This window comes from Microcebus murinus, chromosome X (assembly GCF_040939455.1).
Source record: "Microcebus murinus isolate Inina chromosome X, M.murinus_Inina_mat1.0, whole genome shotgun sequence".
NCBI lineage: Eukaryota > Metazoa > Chordata > Mammalia > Primates > Cheirogaleidae > Microcebus > Microcebus murinus.
The window spans coordinates 116,793,326-116,810,052 of record NC_134136.1 but is presented as its reverse complement, the minus strand read 5'-3'; the positions used below and the strand labels follow the sequence as shown (position 1 = coordinate 116,810,052).

Below are 16,727 nucleotides of genomic sequence, written 5' to 3'. Positions count from 1 at the left end.
GGGAAAGCATACAGAAGATGCACAAAACAAAAAGTTGGTTCTTTGAAAAAATAAACAAAATTGACACACCTTTGGCTAGACTAATGAAAAGCAGAAAAGAAAAATCTCTAATAAGCTCTATCAGGAACAATAAGGGAGAAATTACAACAGATGCCACAGAGATATAAGATATAATTCATGATTACTGCAAAAACCTCTATGCACACAAACTGGAAAATGTGGAGGAAATGGACAATTTCTTAGAATCAAACAGCCTCCTAAGCTCAACCAGGAAGAAACAGAATTCCTGAACAGACCAATATAAAAGTATTGAATTGAAACAGCAATAAAAAACCTTCCTAAAAAGAAAAGTCCTGGACCAGATGGTTTCATACCCGAATTTTACCACACCTACAAGGAAGAACTGGTGCCTATCCTGCAGAAATTATTGCACAACATCGAGAAGGATGGAAACTTCCCCAACACATTTTATGAAGCAAACATAACCCTGACACCAAAACCAGGAAAGGATGCGACAAAAAAGGAAAACTACAGACCAATACCCCTTATGAATATAGATGCAAAAATTATCAACAAAATCCTAGCCAATCAAATCCAGGTGCTTGCCAAGAAAAGAATCCATCACAACCAAGTGGGCTTCATCCCAGGGATGCAGGGATGGTTTAACATACACAAATCTATAAATGTAATTCACCACATAAACAAAGGCAGAAACAAAGACCATATGATCCTCTCGATAGATGCAGAAAAAGCATTCGACAGAATTCAACACCCTTTTATGATAAGAATGCTGAATAAAATAGGCATAAATGGGACTTATCTAAAAATGATACAAGCCATATATGACAAACCCACAGCCAATATCATACTGAATGGAGAAAAATTGAAAGCATTCCCATTTAGAACTGGAACAAGACAAGGTTGTCCACTATCTCCACTTGTATTCAACATAGTGCTGGAAGTCCTTGCTACAGAAATCATACAAAAGAAAAGAATTAAGGGTGTCCAAATGGGAGCAAAAGAGATCAAACTCTCACTCGTTGCTAATGATATGATATTATAACTAGAAAACCCCAAGGATTCAACCAACAGACTCCTTGAATTGATAAATGAATTCAGTAAAGTCTCAGGATACAAAATCAACACACAGAAATCAGAGGCATTCATATATGCCAACAGTAAAAGTGAGAACCAAATCAAAGACTGAATTCCCTTAAAAATAGCAACAAAGAAAATAAAGTACCTAGGACTATATTTAACTAAGGAGGTAAAAGACCTCTACAGGGAGAACTATGAAACACTGAAGAAGGAAATAGCAGAGGATGTAAACAGGTGGAAGAATGTACCATGCTCATAGGTCAGCAGAATCAACATTGTTAAAATGTCTATACTACCCAAAGTGACCTACAGAGTCAATGCAATCCCTATCAAAATACTATCATCATTTTTCACAGATATAGAAAAAATAATTTTACGCTTCGTATGGAACCAGACAATACCCCGTATAGCAAAATCAATCCTAGGCAATAAAAACAAAATAAGAGGTATCAATTTACCAGACTTCAAACTATACTACAAGGCTATAGTCATTAAAGCAGCTTGAGTCTGGCACAAGAACAGGGATACTGACCAGTGGAACAGAGCAGACAACCCAGATGTAAAATCATCCTCATATAGCCAACTAATCTTCAACAAATCAGACAAAAACATACACTGGGGAAAAGAATACTTATCTAATAAGTGGTGCTGGGTAAACTGGATAGCCACATGTAGAAGACTGAAACAAGACCCATACCTTTCACCTCTGACAAAAATCAACTCACACTGGGTAATAGATTTTAACCTTAGGTGTGAAACTATTAGAATTCTAGAGGAAAATGTTGGAAATACTCTTCTAGACATTGGCTTAGGCAAAGAATTTATGAAGACGACCCCAAAGCCAATCACAGCAGCAACTAATATAAACAAATGGGACATGATCAAATTAAAAAGCTTCTGCGCAGCCAAAGAAACTGTCAAGACAGCAAACCGACAACCCACAGATTGGAAGAAAATTTTTGCAAGCTACATATCTGATGAAGGGCTTATAACTAGAGTCTATTTAAAACTCAGAAAAATCAGCCAGAAAAAATCAAACAACCCCATCAATAAATGGGCAAAGGACATGAACAGAAACTTTTCAAAAGAAGACAGAATTATGGCCAACAAATATATGAAAAAATGCTCATCATTTCTAATCATCAGGGAAATGCAAATCAAAACTACAATGAGATCTCACTTAACTCCAGTGAGAATGGCCTTTATCAAAAAGTCCCCAAACAATAAATGCTGGCATGGATGCGGAGAGATAGGAACACTCCTACACTGCTGGTGGGACTGCCAACTAATTCAACCTCTGTGGAAAGCAATATGGAGATACCTCAAAGCAATACAAGTAGATTTACCATTTGATCCAGCAATTCCACTACTGAGCATCTACCCAAAAGATCAAAAGTCACCTTATGAAAAAGACACCTGCACTCGAATGTTTATAGCAGCACAATTCACAATTGCAAAACTGTGGAAACATCCCAAGTGCCCATCAATTCATGAGTGGATTAATAAAAGGTGGTATATTTATACTATGGAATACTACTCAGCTTTAAGAAACAATCATTATATAGCACCTCTTGTATCTTCCTGGATAGAGCTGGAACCCATTCTACTAAGTGAAGTATCTCAAGAATGGAAAAACAAGCACCACATGTACTCACCAGCAAATTGGTATTAACAGATCAACACCTAAGTGGACATATAGGAACAACATTTATGAGTTGTCGAGCAGGTGGGAGGGGGGAGGAGGGATGGGTACATACAAACACAACAAGTAAGAGGTGCAACGTTTAGATGATGGACACGCTTGAAGCGCTTACTCGAGGGGTGAGTGGGGGCCTGGGCAATATACGTAACATTAACACTGGTACCCCCATAATATGCTAAAATAAAAAAAAATTAAAAAAAAAGAACTCAAGCAATTCAAGAAAAAAATCAAATAACCACATTAAAAAGTGGGTAAAAGGCATGAATAGAAGCTTTTCAAAAAATTGTGAACATCACTAATTATTAGAGAAATGCAAATCAAAACCACAGTGAGATATCACCTAACCCCAGTGAGAATGGCTTTTATTAAAAAGTCCTAAAACAATAGATACTAGGCATGGGTGCAGAGAGAAAGGGAGACTTGTACACTCTTGGTAGGACTGAAAACTAGTGAAACCTCTATAGAAAATAGTATGGAGATTCCTCAAAGACTAAAAGTAGACATACTATTTGATCCAGCAATCCCACTACTGGGATTTTTTTCCAAAAGAAAAAAAAGATATTTTTTCAAAAAGACACTTGCACTCAAATATTTATTGCAGCACAATTCACAATTGCCAAGATGTGGAATCAACCCAATTGCCCATCAATTCATGAGTGGATTAATAAAATGTGGTGTATGTATACTATAGAGTACTACTAATCCATAAAATATTAATTTGTTCCTTTTACTACAATCTGGTTGGAACTGGAGACCATTCTCCTAAGTGAAGTGTCGCAAGAATGGAAAAACAGACACCACATGTACTCACTATTAAATTGGAATTAATCGATCAGCACTCATGTGCACAGATGGAAGTAAAACTCAATGGAAATCATGCAGGTGGAATTGGGGAGGAGGGGATAGGTGAAATCATACCTAACGGGTACAATGTACACTATCTGGGTGATGGGCACATTTATAATTTTGACTCAAGCAGTACAAAAGCTATCCATGTAACCAAAACATCTGTACACCTGTAACATTCTGAAATTTAAAATATGGAGAAAAATAATAAAAAAGAATTTTATAACAATAACAAAAAGATCGAGAAAGACCTGAATGTCCTTAATTGTCACATGGTGCTTATTTTACATATTATAAGCACTATACTAGATGCTATGGTGTGCTGCTAAGATGCTACCTCCAGTATTAAAGCACTCATTCTCTCAGGTTTTGGGAATGTTGGCAGCTGACAACCTTAAGCTGTTAGCCCTTTCTAGAAATTGCCTTCTGCTGAAGATATCTGACTAACCCAAGGTCATACCCACTTCTTGTGGGGTAACTGACATTCAATGACTGGTCAATCTTCATATATAAAGACTTGACCCACTTGACCCAATTTGGAAAAATTCTTCAGAACCATCCCAGGTCTTCAGATCCCCATAGGCTTGGCTGAGGCCTTTGTTGTAACTGCTTTTCAATCCAATGACTTCTTCTGCCTAATCTTGTTTCTTTCATTTCCCCACACTTCTTAATCCTCAAAGGATTCCCTAATAATTCTCCTGTATGCACATCTCTATCTCAGAGCCTAGTTCTTGGGAACTTGACCTTCAACAGGTACATATTGAGTAGGGTATATACCACCCACAGCAATATGAAACCATGGGCATTCTGATATTTGATTTCTCTTTTTCACAGGGATATACTTGTGTTTTTGTTGCAATCTTCTATGAAAATGTCCTTAATTTCTTTAGCAAGGTCATCGTCTATTGGTCCCTGAATCAGACCTCATTAAACACCTGGCCAAAGATAGAATTCAAGAATGCAAACAATGAAACAATGGCCAAGTCCAGGGTGGAACCAAAGGTCTTACACTTAAATTGATCCTTGATGAATAAGTGTACCTGGTCTTAATTATGATTGTTGAAGAACAAAAGAGATAATATCATGAGGTCAAATCATGTAATACCTTCCTCTAAGAAAGAACACCAAAACGAGTTTATCAGACTCCAGAGAAAGGATGTGAGTGCTGTTTATATGTCTTATATTCAAAGTGCCCATATGACCCCCTCTAACTTGCTCTTATCAATGAGCATAATGGAAGGCATAATCAGTGTAGCCAAGAAAGCTTGGACTATATGCTTTGTTCAAAGATACCTCATATGATTAGATGCTAAAGATCTATATTTTTAATCTTAGGCTTAGAGAAAGAGGTATGCTTCTATTCTTTGTGTGAGGTGGTTCAAGATCTGAATCCAGCTGAAGTGGATTTGTTTATAAGCTCTTATGTTCTCATATAACGCCTGGGGAATGCTGTTAGAAAATTCCTGAAGACACATAATTCCTACAGTAATAATGGCTTGAACATTGATGCCCAATATGATAAATGAGCCACATCACAGGTTTTCTTGCTGTGTTCTTTTGTAACAACACACAGTAGCAAACAGTATGAGTATATTGTATAAATATTTACTGAACACCTAAAAGGGTAGAGATGGTAGCATAGTTAATTCCACAAATGTAGTGTAGATTATAGCAGCGTGCTACACTCATATAAAAGATATCATTGTTATATTGACAAATACTTGATAATTCTAAGAAAATTGGCAAAAGAGATTTTTAAAAAGATTGGAAGCATCATGGATTCCACACAGAAGAGACACCTCCATATTGAATCCGCAGCCACTAAAGCATATTACTGCATATGTTACATCATGCAGAGGCATATTTGTCATGTGCTCAGCTCACGTGGCTCTTGGACTCACTTTAATAGCTTTTGATTGACATATTCTTTCAAATGCAGGCCAATTTCTGGCACAATCTGCATTCAACCTCCTTGAAGATATAAGCACACCTTCATGCTCTGTGATGGCTAATATGTGCTCAGGATGAACAACAGACTTCCTTGTATTAAGCTGATCGAGATGACAAAGGTCTATGTCTATGGCATATGTTCAATCCTTATTTCACAAAACAAACTTTGTTTCATCTATGACCCTTCCTTTCAATAGACTTTACATTCTCTTGAAATTTTTTTCAAATTTTGATCAAAATGGGTCTTTATTGCTAGATAATTTTCCTGGGCATCAAAAATTATAAAATTTTATTCATTCAAGAAACACTATTGGGTTGCTTTGTTGTAGACTTAATATAGAATATATGCGTTCATATATTATGTAAGGACACTCTTAAATTACAGTGCTAAAATAGATGACACAGCACTGTGAGATAAACAGCCATTCCTTTACCGGATTGATTCTATTTGTGACATTTAAGTCTCTAAACCATGACTGATTGTGTTGGGGAGGAAGGTATGGCAGATTGCATTTTTTTTAAATGACACATCCACACAGTCTTCTGCAATGTGACCTTGCCACCTCCCCAGCAAGAGGGGGAGTCTATTTCTCTACCCCTTAAAACAGAGTAGGCTCTGTGAGTGCTTTTCCTCTTAGCCTATGGCAGAAATGGCACTATGCCAATTCTGAGCAAAACCATTACTTAATCTGGGAAATTCTTCCTTCATCTTAGAAGACAACCACCAAGTTAGTAGTATAACCACACTAAGACCACCATACTTTGAGAATTCCAAGCCCTATAGAAGTTGAAATGTCATATGAAGACAGAGAAAAAGAGTGAGGAAGAAGGAGGCATCAGGTATATATGTGAAGTCACTTTGGAAACAGATCTTCCAGGCCCAGTCATCCCAACTGATGCCACATGGATTCAGGAAGGACCCATTTAAATTCCTAACTCATAAAATCATGAACAAGATAAAATGATTCTTTTAATCTACCATGTTTTGGGGGTAGTTTGTTGTACAGCAAATGGTTAACTGAAACAAAGAGATTTGCTAATAATCTGATTAATTGATCAAATATGTTTGTGAGTATAGGAGGTTATGTGCATACTGAGACTGCAGAGCCATACTACCTGCCTTTAGATTCTGGCTTTGCCACTAGTTTCTTCATCTGTAAAATAGAGATAATAATAATTACCTCACAGGATTGTCACAAGGATTTAATTAAACGTTAGAAAATGTGATACAGATTTTAAATATTATTATTGTGACATGTACCTGGGCCTCAATGACAGTGACCAGTAGAGTGCTCTTTTGATGAGCTAAACAGGAGTAAACTTTGAGATCCAGACATAGCTGTGACTAAATCCTAGATCAACCATTTATGTGTAATTCTAGAGCCTCTCTTAGGCTCAATTTTTCCATCTGTAGTATGGGGATAGTATACCTACTTCTCAAGGTTCTTGTGAACATTAGATGAGCCATCCAGGTAAAATGCAGGGCTCAGAGCCTGGCAGGCAGTTAGCATTCAGGAATTGTTGATTCCTTTGGCATCTTGTTCTCCCTATTTGATTCCACACAGGGGGGAACTCAGCACAAGAGAAGAAGAAGCTGACTGGTTTTAAACTCTTTAGCAATGTTAAACACAGATTGTACTCAAGTTTCAGGGTGAAGGTCTAGTTCATTTATTTTCAAAGAATACCTGGAAAGGTATCTATTTACAAAAGTAACCAGCTGATATCCAATTTTCTTTTCTTTTAACAGGATACTATTCCTGTCATACAAAACTGTATTGTTTGGGTGTCAGTAACTGACTAAGGATAAGTGACATCAATTATCTATTCTAAGTCAAAGCTATCAATCAAAGCACATGATATTTCCTGTGCCCTAGGCAACCAAAGCTATAAACTCACAAGGACGCAGAGGAGCAGATAAATAGGAATGTTAAGCTACAAAGTTCTCAGGAAGGCGTAAAACACAGGGGTCCTTAGTTCCAACAGTCCACTATGGCTGGTACCAGATGCAGGTGGAAGCATGAGGGCAGTGGTGGAGGGGGAATGGGGCAAAAAATCCCAAGACTGGGTCTGAAGCAAACTCAATAGGGAATGTAAACATTGACTCTGCTGCAGGGAGGAAACAAAGCCTCAACGAAATAAACTCAGGAAGCCTTGGCCAGTGATTTCCAGAGACTTGCCCCCAGGATGAAAGCATTAAGAAAACTTGAAGTGATGTCTGCTCATGAGAAAATAATGGCAAAGTCAGAAAAAATAGAGAAGTGGATAAGAATAAATCACCTTTTAAGTGAGCAGAGTCAGGAACCAGGAAGGACAAAATTCCCAGTACCTGTTTTATATCAGTGTGGGAAACGAGCTCATTTTAACCTGTCATGGTACATAAATCACTCTTCAAGCTTGGTGGAGGCAGGAATTCTTCCTCTAATACATTATATTTACCTGAAAATGGGTTACTATAAAACTCTAATGGTGGTTTTTGCTGAGGAATATGTCAAAACTCTAAGGTTTGACCCCAAGAGAAGATAGATGTGAGGGTAAAGGATGAAACGTGCTTTAGAGGACATTAAAACACAACCAAATTCTTGATATAATGGGGAAAATAAAGGAAAAAGGCAATATCATAGTGTAGGGAGTCCTAACTAATAGTAGAATGAACTCCAAATTCCAAATTCCTCAAACAGAAGTGATCTGGTAATCTCCACTCTACTTTACGATCTCAATAAATCATATATTAACATACTAACATAACATTCTTGAGTACATACTACCTACTGTGTGTCTGGCTCAGTGTTCCTCTTTTCAAATGCAAGACCTCATTTAGTCCTTAAAATAATCCTATGATGCAGGAACTATTTTTTTTTTATTTCGGCATATTATGGGGGTCCAGATTTTAAGGTTTCAATAAATGCCCATTTCCCCCCTCCCCCCAAAAGTCTGAGTCTCCATCATGACCATCCCCCAGATGGTGCACATCTCACTCATTATGTATGTATATACCTGCCCCCCTCCCCCCTCCCACCTGCCCAATACCCTATTACTGTAGTACCTATGTGTCCACTTAGGTGCTACTCAGTTAATACCAGTTTGCTGGAGAATATATCTGGTGCTTGTTTTTCCATTCTTGGGATACTTCACTTAGTAGTATGGGTTCCAGCTCTAACCAGGAAAATATAAGATGTGCTATATCACCATTGTTTCTTAGAGCTGAATAGTACTCCATGGTATACATATACCACATTTTAATAATCCATTCTTGGATTGATGGGTACTTCGGCTGTTTCCACAGCCTTGCAATTATGAATTGTGCTGCTATAAACATTCGAGTGCAGGTGTCTTTTTTGTAGAGTGTCATTGGATCATTTGGGTAGATGCCCAGCAATGGGATTGCTGGATCAAATGGTAGATTCACTTGTATCGCTTTAAGGTATCTCCATATTGCTTTCCACAGAGGTTGAACTAGCTTGCAGTCCCACCAGCAGTGTAGGAGTGTTCCTCTCTCTCCGCAACCACGCCAGCATTTATTGTTTGGAGATTTTTTGATAAAGGCCATTCTCACTGGGGTTAAGTGATATCTCATTGTGGTTTTGATTTGCATTTCCCTGATGATTAGAGATGTTGAGCATTTTTTCATATGTTTGTTGGCCATGCTTCTGTCTTCTTTAGAAAAATTTCTGTTCAAGTCCTTTGCCCACTTTTTAATGGGGTTATTTGATTTTTTCTTCCTGACTTTCGTGAGTTCTAAGTATATTCTAGTTATCAGTTCCTTATCGGATGCATAGGATGCAAAAATTTTCTCCCATTCTGTAGGTTGTCTGTTTACTTTCATGACTATTTCTTTGGCTGTGCAGAAACTTTGTAGTTTGATCATGTCCCATTTATTTATTTTTGTTGCTGCTGTGATTAATTGCCTTTGGGGACTTCTTCATAAACTCTTTGCCAAGGCCGATGTCTAGGAGAGTGTTTCCAACTTTTTCCTCTAGAGTTCTAATAGTTTCATACCTTAGGTTTAAGTCTGTTATCCAGCGTGAGTTGGTTTTTGTGAGAGGTGAAAGGTGTGGGTCGTATTTTAGCCTTCTACAGGTGGCTATCCAGTTTCCCCAGCACCATTTATTGAAGAGGGATTCTTTTCCCCAGTGTATGTTTTTGTCTGCTTTGTCACAGATGAGATGGCTATATGAGGATGGTTTTATATCAGGATTCTCACATCTGTTCCACTGGTCAATGTTCCTATTTTTGTGCCAATACCATATTGTTTTAATTACTACAGCTTTGTAGTATAGCTTGATATCTGGCATGTTAATGCCTCCCATTTTGTTTTTGTTGCCTAGAATTGCTCTTGATATTCGGGGTCTTTGGTTCCATACAAAGCGTAAAATTATTTTTTCTATATCTGTGAAGAATGCTGATGGGATTTTAATAGGTATTGCATTGAATCTGTAGATCAGTTTGGGTAGTATAGACATTTTGATGATATTGAGTCTGCCGATCCACAAGCATGGTATGGATTTCCATCTGTTTACATCCACTGCTATTTCCTTCCTCAGTGTTTCATAATTCTCCCTGTAGAGGTCTTTTATGTCCTTGGTTAAGTATATTCCTAGGTACTTTAATTTCTTTGTTGCTATTGTGAAGGGAATTGAGTCTTTGATTTGGTTCTCAATTAGATTGTTGATGGCGTATATGAATGCCTCTGATTTCTGTGTATTGATTTTGTATCCTGAGACTTTACTAAATTCATTGATCAGTTCCAGGAGTTTCTTGGTTGAATCCTTGGGGTTTTCTAGATACAATATCATATCATCAGCAAACAGTGAAAGTTTGATCTCTTCTGCCCCTATTTGGATACCTTTGATTCCATTTTCCTGTCTGATTGCTGTAGCCAAGACTTCCAGTACTATGTTGAACAGAAGTGGAGATAGTGGGCAGCCTTGTCTGGTTCCAGTTCTAAGTGGGAATGATTTCAATTTTTCCCCATTCAGTATGATGTTGGCTATGGGTCTGTCATATATGGCTTGTATCATTTTTAGGTATGTCCCTTCTATGCCTATTTTCTTAAGTGTTCGTATCATGAAAGGGTGTTGAATTTTGTCAAAAGCTTTTTCTGCATCTATTGAAAGAATCATGTGGTCTTTGTTTTTGCTTCTGTTTATGTGGTGAATTGCATTTATAGATTTATGTATGTTGAACATTCCCTGCATCCCTGGGATGAAGCCCACTTGGTCGTGGTGGATTATTTTTTTGATAAGTGTCTGGATTCAGTTAGCTAAAATTTTGTTGAAAATTTTTGCATCTATATTCATTAGGGATATTGGTCTGTAGTTTTCTTTTTTTGTTGCATCCTTTCCTGGTTTGGGTATCAGAGTAATATTCACTTCATAAAAGGTGTCAGGGAGGTTTCCGTTCTTCTCGATGTTGTGGAATAGTTTCTGCAAGATAGGTACTAGTTCTTCTTTGAAAGTGTGGTAAAATTCGGGTGTGAAGCCATCTGGACCGGGACTTTTCTTTTTAGGGAGATTTTTAATTGCTGTTTCTATTTCAGCTGTTGAGATTGGTCTGTTCAGGGAATCTGTTTCTTCCTGGTTGAGCCTAGGCAGGCTGTGTGTTTCTAGAAATTTGTCCATTTCCTCCACATTTTCCAGTTTGTATGCATAAAGATTTTTGTAGTATTCATAAATTGTATCTTGTATCTCTTTGGGATCAGTTGTGATATCTCCTTTTTTGTTCCTGATGGAGCTTATTAGAGATTTCTCTTTTCTGCTTTTCGTTAGCTTAGCCAATGTTGTGTCAATTTTGTTTATTTTTTCAAAGAACCAACTTTTTGTTTTATTAATCTCCCGAATAGCTTCCCTGTTTTCAATTTCATTTAGTTCTGATTTGATCTTGTTGATTTCACTTCTTCTGCTGGGTTTGGGTTTGGTCTGCTCTTCTTTTTCCAGCTCTTTGAGTCGTTTCATTAGATTGTCTATTTGTGATCTTCTTGTCTTTTGGTTATAGGCATTTATGGAGATAAACTTTCCTCTCAGAAGTGCTTTAGCTGTGTCCCAGAGGAGTTGATAACTTGTCTCTCCATTGTCGTTTTCTTCATAGAATTTTTTTATTTCCATCTTGATTTCTTCATTTACGAAGTAATCATTTAGTAGGAGGTTGTTTAATTTCCACGTTTGTGTGGAGAAATGTGAGTGTCTGTTAGGGTTGATTTCTAGTTTTATTCCACTGTGATCTGAGAAGGTACATGGTATGATTTCTATTTTTTTAAATTTCTTGAGATTTTCTTTGTGCCCTAGGATATGGTCAATCTTAGAGAATGTCCCGTGAGCTGATGAGAAGAACGTATATTCAGTGGATTTTGGGTAGAATGTTCTGTAAATGTCAGTCAGACCCATTTGTTCTAGGGTTTTGTTTAAGTCCATTATTTCTTTATTAATTTTCTGTTTGGAGGATCTGTCTCGTGCCGTCAGTGGGGTGTTGAAATCTCCAGTCATTATGGAGCTGCTATTAATCCATTTGCTTAGCTCCAGTAAGGTTTGCTTTATGAATCTGGGTGCACCTAAGTTGGGTGCATATATATTTAAAATTGTTATCTCTTCTTGTTTAACTGTGCCCTTCACCATTATATAATGACCCTCTTTGTCTTTCACTACTTTTGTTAGTTTAAAAACTAAATCGTCTGAAATTAGAACTGCCACACCAGCCTTCTTTTGTCTTCTATTTGCTTGGAATATTGATCTCCACCCTTTTATTTTTAGTCTATATGCATCCTTGCAGGTTAGATGTGTTTCCTGAAGACAGCATATACTTGGCCTGTATTTTCTTATCCATTCAGCCAGCCTATGTCTCTTGAGTGGAGAGTTTAAGCCATTCACATTTATTGAGAGAACTGATAGGTAAGGTAGATTACTGTTCATTCTGTTGGATTGGATGTTGTTGCTATGATTTCTGTCTTGAGCCATTGTAATATCTGGCCTTTAATATCTTTGGGATTTGGTTGTTTTTATATTCGTGGGTTATTATTATGATGTTCTGTACGTAACGCTGTTTTTAGTACTTCTTGTAGGGCTGGTCTTGTCTTGGTGAATTCTCTGAGCCTTTGCTTGTCTGAGAATGTTTTTATTTCTCCTTCATATAGGAAGCTTAGTTTTGCAGGGAATAATATTCTAGGCTGGGCATTGTTTTGTTTCAAAAGAGTAAGAATGGGGCCCCAGTCTCTCATTGCTTGTAAGGTCTCATTAGAGAAATCTGATGTTATTCGAATTGGCTTTCCCTTGTATGTTACTTGCTTCTTTTGTCTTACAGCCTTTAGAGGGGCCTCTTTGATTGATACTTTGGTCAATTTGATGACTGCATGTCGTGACGTCTTCCTGTTTGCATTGAATCTCCCAGGGGTCCTCTGAGCTTCTTGAACTTGTATATCAAGGTTTTGAGCAAGGCCTGGGAAATTTTCCTCTATTATATCTTCAAAGAGCTTGTCCAACCCTTGAGTTTTGTCTTCTTCCCCTTCTTGTAAGCCTATAACCCTCACATTAGGTTTCTTCACATAATCCCACAGCTCTTGTAGGCTTTGCTCTTTTCTCTTGTTTCTCTGCTCTATTTCTGTGACTGATTTGTTTAATTGGAGGGTGTTATCTTCAAGCTCTGAGATTCTTTCTTCTGTTTGATCTACCCTGTTCTTGAGACTTTCCACTGTATTTTGTAGTTCCTTGAATTGATTCTTCATTTCCAGGAGTTCGGTTACACTTTTCTTCATTGTGTCTATTTCTTTTCCCATATCCTGGAGGCTTTTTGTGGTTTCTTTATGTTGGTTATTGAGTTGTTGTTTCAGCTCGGTGTGTGATCTTATGATCCACATACGAAATTCCTCTTCTGTCATATTGGTTGCCTGATTTTGTTTGGTGTCCGTTTCTAGGGGGCTGGTGCTCCTCTTTGGGGGTGTGTTTTCTGTTTGGTTTTTCATATTTCCTGAGTTCTTTCGCTGATTTCTTCCCATGTCGATCAGTTGTTGTTTCTTTCCTTAAGTTATTGTTTGGGTATTCACACACCTTGTTTAGTTTCTGAGGCGTTGGGTGGTGTCTGTGTGTGAGATTGGACCACTCCCTGTATATTGAGTTAGTGGGTGCTGCGAAAAGGCTGTGCAAGATGCCGTCCCTGTCAGTAGGTGGCGTTTGCTTGGAGGAACAGGCTATGTTGTGGATTTTGTGTAAGCCTGCCCTCAGGTCGTTAGCAGGGGTCAAAGTTCTGTTCTTGGCTTCCAGGGAAATCTGTCAGGGCGGGGCTGGAATGGTCCCGCTCAGCCAGAAAGTCTGGGTGTGGGGGCGGAGCTGTCTGAGACCGGCAGTCTGGAGCGAGCCTCGCTTCTTTCCACCCTCCCCAAGTCCGCAGCTACTCCTGGGTCTCTGCCAGCAGGCCAGACCACACGCCACCAGGCCTCCCGAGACTGTGATGTCGGTGGGGAGGTTCCCTGCACAGGAAGGCCACCTGGGTTGGGCGCACGGCCTCTTCCTGGGAGGACGGTTGCCCTCTAGGACGCCGATCCGCCCCTGGAGGCACACACACCTCAGTAGGCTGTTCACGTATAACCTTTCTGTGCCCTGGGCAATGCTAGCCCTCGGTGCAGGGGATCTGGTCTGCAGGTCCGACCTCTGGTTCCCAGAGTTCAAACTGTATCCCCACCAGGGAGAGGATTTCCTGTCCCAATTCACCCACAGGGAGCCCAAGCTGGGTCTATATCTCTCAGCCTCTGAGTTGGCACCGTTCTCCTGGGAACTCAGTGCCAGCAGCACCCTTGCCGCTGGTCTCCGGGCTGCTCCAGTGGTCTCAGCCTCCAGTTCTCCTCCGCAGCCTCCTTCGTGGAGTCTCCTGGGGTCTCAGGTACCCCTCCTTCCGGCCCTTGTCCGCTGTTTGCTCGTCTTCTTGCTTCTTTCCTCTAATTTCTGCTAGAATCTGTCTTTTCTGCAGAGAGACTCTGTTTGGAGGTGTTATTCGTCCGCCATCTTGCTCTGCCCCCCTCAGGAACTATTTTTAACCTGTATTACTTTGTCTAATAAATTGAGACTTAGAGAAATTAACTTATTTACCCAAAGTCACAAAGCTACTATATAGCTGAGTCAGAATTTGAATTTGTAAATTGATACAGCTACTATAGTGAACAACATGAAGGTTCCTCAAAAAGCTAAAAATGGAACTATCATATGATCCAGCAATCCCACTGCTGGGCATGTATCCAAAAGAAAGAAAATCAGTATATAGAAGATATATTTGCACACCCATCTTTATTGCAGCACTATATTCAATAGCTAAGATACAGAATCAACCTAAGTTTCCATGAATGGATGAGTGGATAAAGAAAATATGGTATATATATGCAATGGAGTATTACTGAACCATTAAAAAAGAATGAAATCCTGTCATTTGCAACAACATGGATGGAACCAGAGGACATTGTATTAAGTCAAATAAGCCAGGCACAGAAAGATAAATATCACATATTCTCATTCATATGTGGGAGCTAAAAAATAAATTTGACCTCATGGAGCTAGAAAGTAGAATGATGGTTACCAGATGGAATGGTAGTGTGGAGGGAGGGATAAAGAAGGCATAGTTAACTGGGTACAAAAATATAGTTAGAAAGAATGGATGGGATCTGGTATTTGGTGACACAATAAGGTGACTCACTACATGGCCACATATTCATAGGGCAGCTCACAACAATAATTTATTGTATATTTAAAAACAGCTCTAAAAGTGGAATTGGATTGTTCCTACAACAAAGAAATGATAAATGTTTGAAGTAACAGATATCCCAATTGCCCTGATGTAATCATTGCACATTGTATGCCTGTATCAAAACAATACATGTACCCCATAAATATGTATAATTATGTATCCATAAAAATTAAAAATAAAAATTTCAAAAAAGCTCGATTCCCGAGTCAATACTGTTAAGCTGTATCCTCTCTAAATTCTAGATACCGCTTATGTGCTCATGAAGACTCCTCCAACTTGATTACCTAGAATAAGTCATTCCATGTCCTCAAATAACATTTACTTTCTCTGTGCTATAACCATAGACTTAAAGACTACAAATAAATTTGTTTCATAAGTGGTAATATAATGAGATAGAGAAAATGCTTTAGTAAAGAATCAAGCACATTTTATACTGTTCAAACACTAGACTATTTACCTTCTATGTAGAGAAGATACATGACAAATATCGGTCATTGACTGACAAACCACTAATTGACATTGGAAGAAATGTTTCTAAGAGGGCCCCTAGTGATCCCTGCCTCCTACTATTCATGCCCCTGTGTAATCTCCTCTCCTCCTCTTGAGTGTGGACTGGATCTAGTGACTTAATTTTAACTACTAGGATATGGCAAAAGTCATGGGATGCTCCTTCTGAGATTAGTTCTCTCTCTCTTTTTTTCAGAGAGTCCTCACTCTGTGGGAAGCAAACTGCCATATTGTGAGCTGCTCTATGAATATGTCCATGTGGCAAGGAATTGAGGGAGGCCTCTGGCCAACAGCCAGCAAGAACTTGAGATTCTCAGTCCAACAGGCCCCAGAAAACTGAATCCTGCCAGCAATCATGTAAGTGAGCTTAGAAGCTAATCCTCCCCAAGATGAGACTGGAAGTCCAAGTAACACCTTGAGTCAAAGGTGTTACTAGCAGCTCCTAGATTCTTGACTTATATAAACTGAGAATTGATGAGTGTTTGTTGTCTTAAGCCACTGCATTTTTGTTGAGACAAAGAATGGCAGTGCTGTACATGTTTCCATTTAAGGAAGTCCAGTAAAAAAAAAAAAAAATCTCACCGGAAATCTTGTTGCCGTGGCAACAAGTTACCGGTTTCCTATGCCCAGTGTAAACACTGGGTATTAATCCTAATGACTCCAAACCCACAGATTTTCTCAATTAAAAGAATCGAATGTTCAAGGAGGCATAGATAGTGGGCCTCTCACATGGCTCCAGGATCCTAACACAGCAGCCTCCTCCATGCTCCAGTGGTTGCTTCAGGACTGAGGCAAAGAAACAGTAGGGGGAGTTATTAGTCTTTGGCAAGAAGGATGGTGGTACAGGAAAGCCAGCCATCTCCATTCCATCTGAATAGAGAGGACATTACTTTGCTATCAGATACTT

The 16,727-nt window shown here is 38.7% G+C and overlaps 1 long non-coding RNA gene across 1 annotated transcript in view; it reads left to right on the top strand.

The window, feature by feature from the left end:
* Window positions 1–16,727, top strand: part of LOC142865935 (uncharacterized) — a 58,993-nt gene that overhangs the window by 19,458 nt on the left and 22,808 nt on the right. The window contains exon 3 of the long non-coding RNA XR_012916029.1: window positions 16,017–16,177. This is a non-coding gene — a long non-coding RNA (uncharacterized LOC142865935). The remainder of the gene's footprint in view (window positions 1–16,016; window positions 16,178–16,727) is intronic.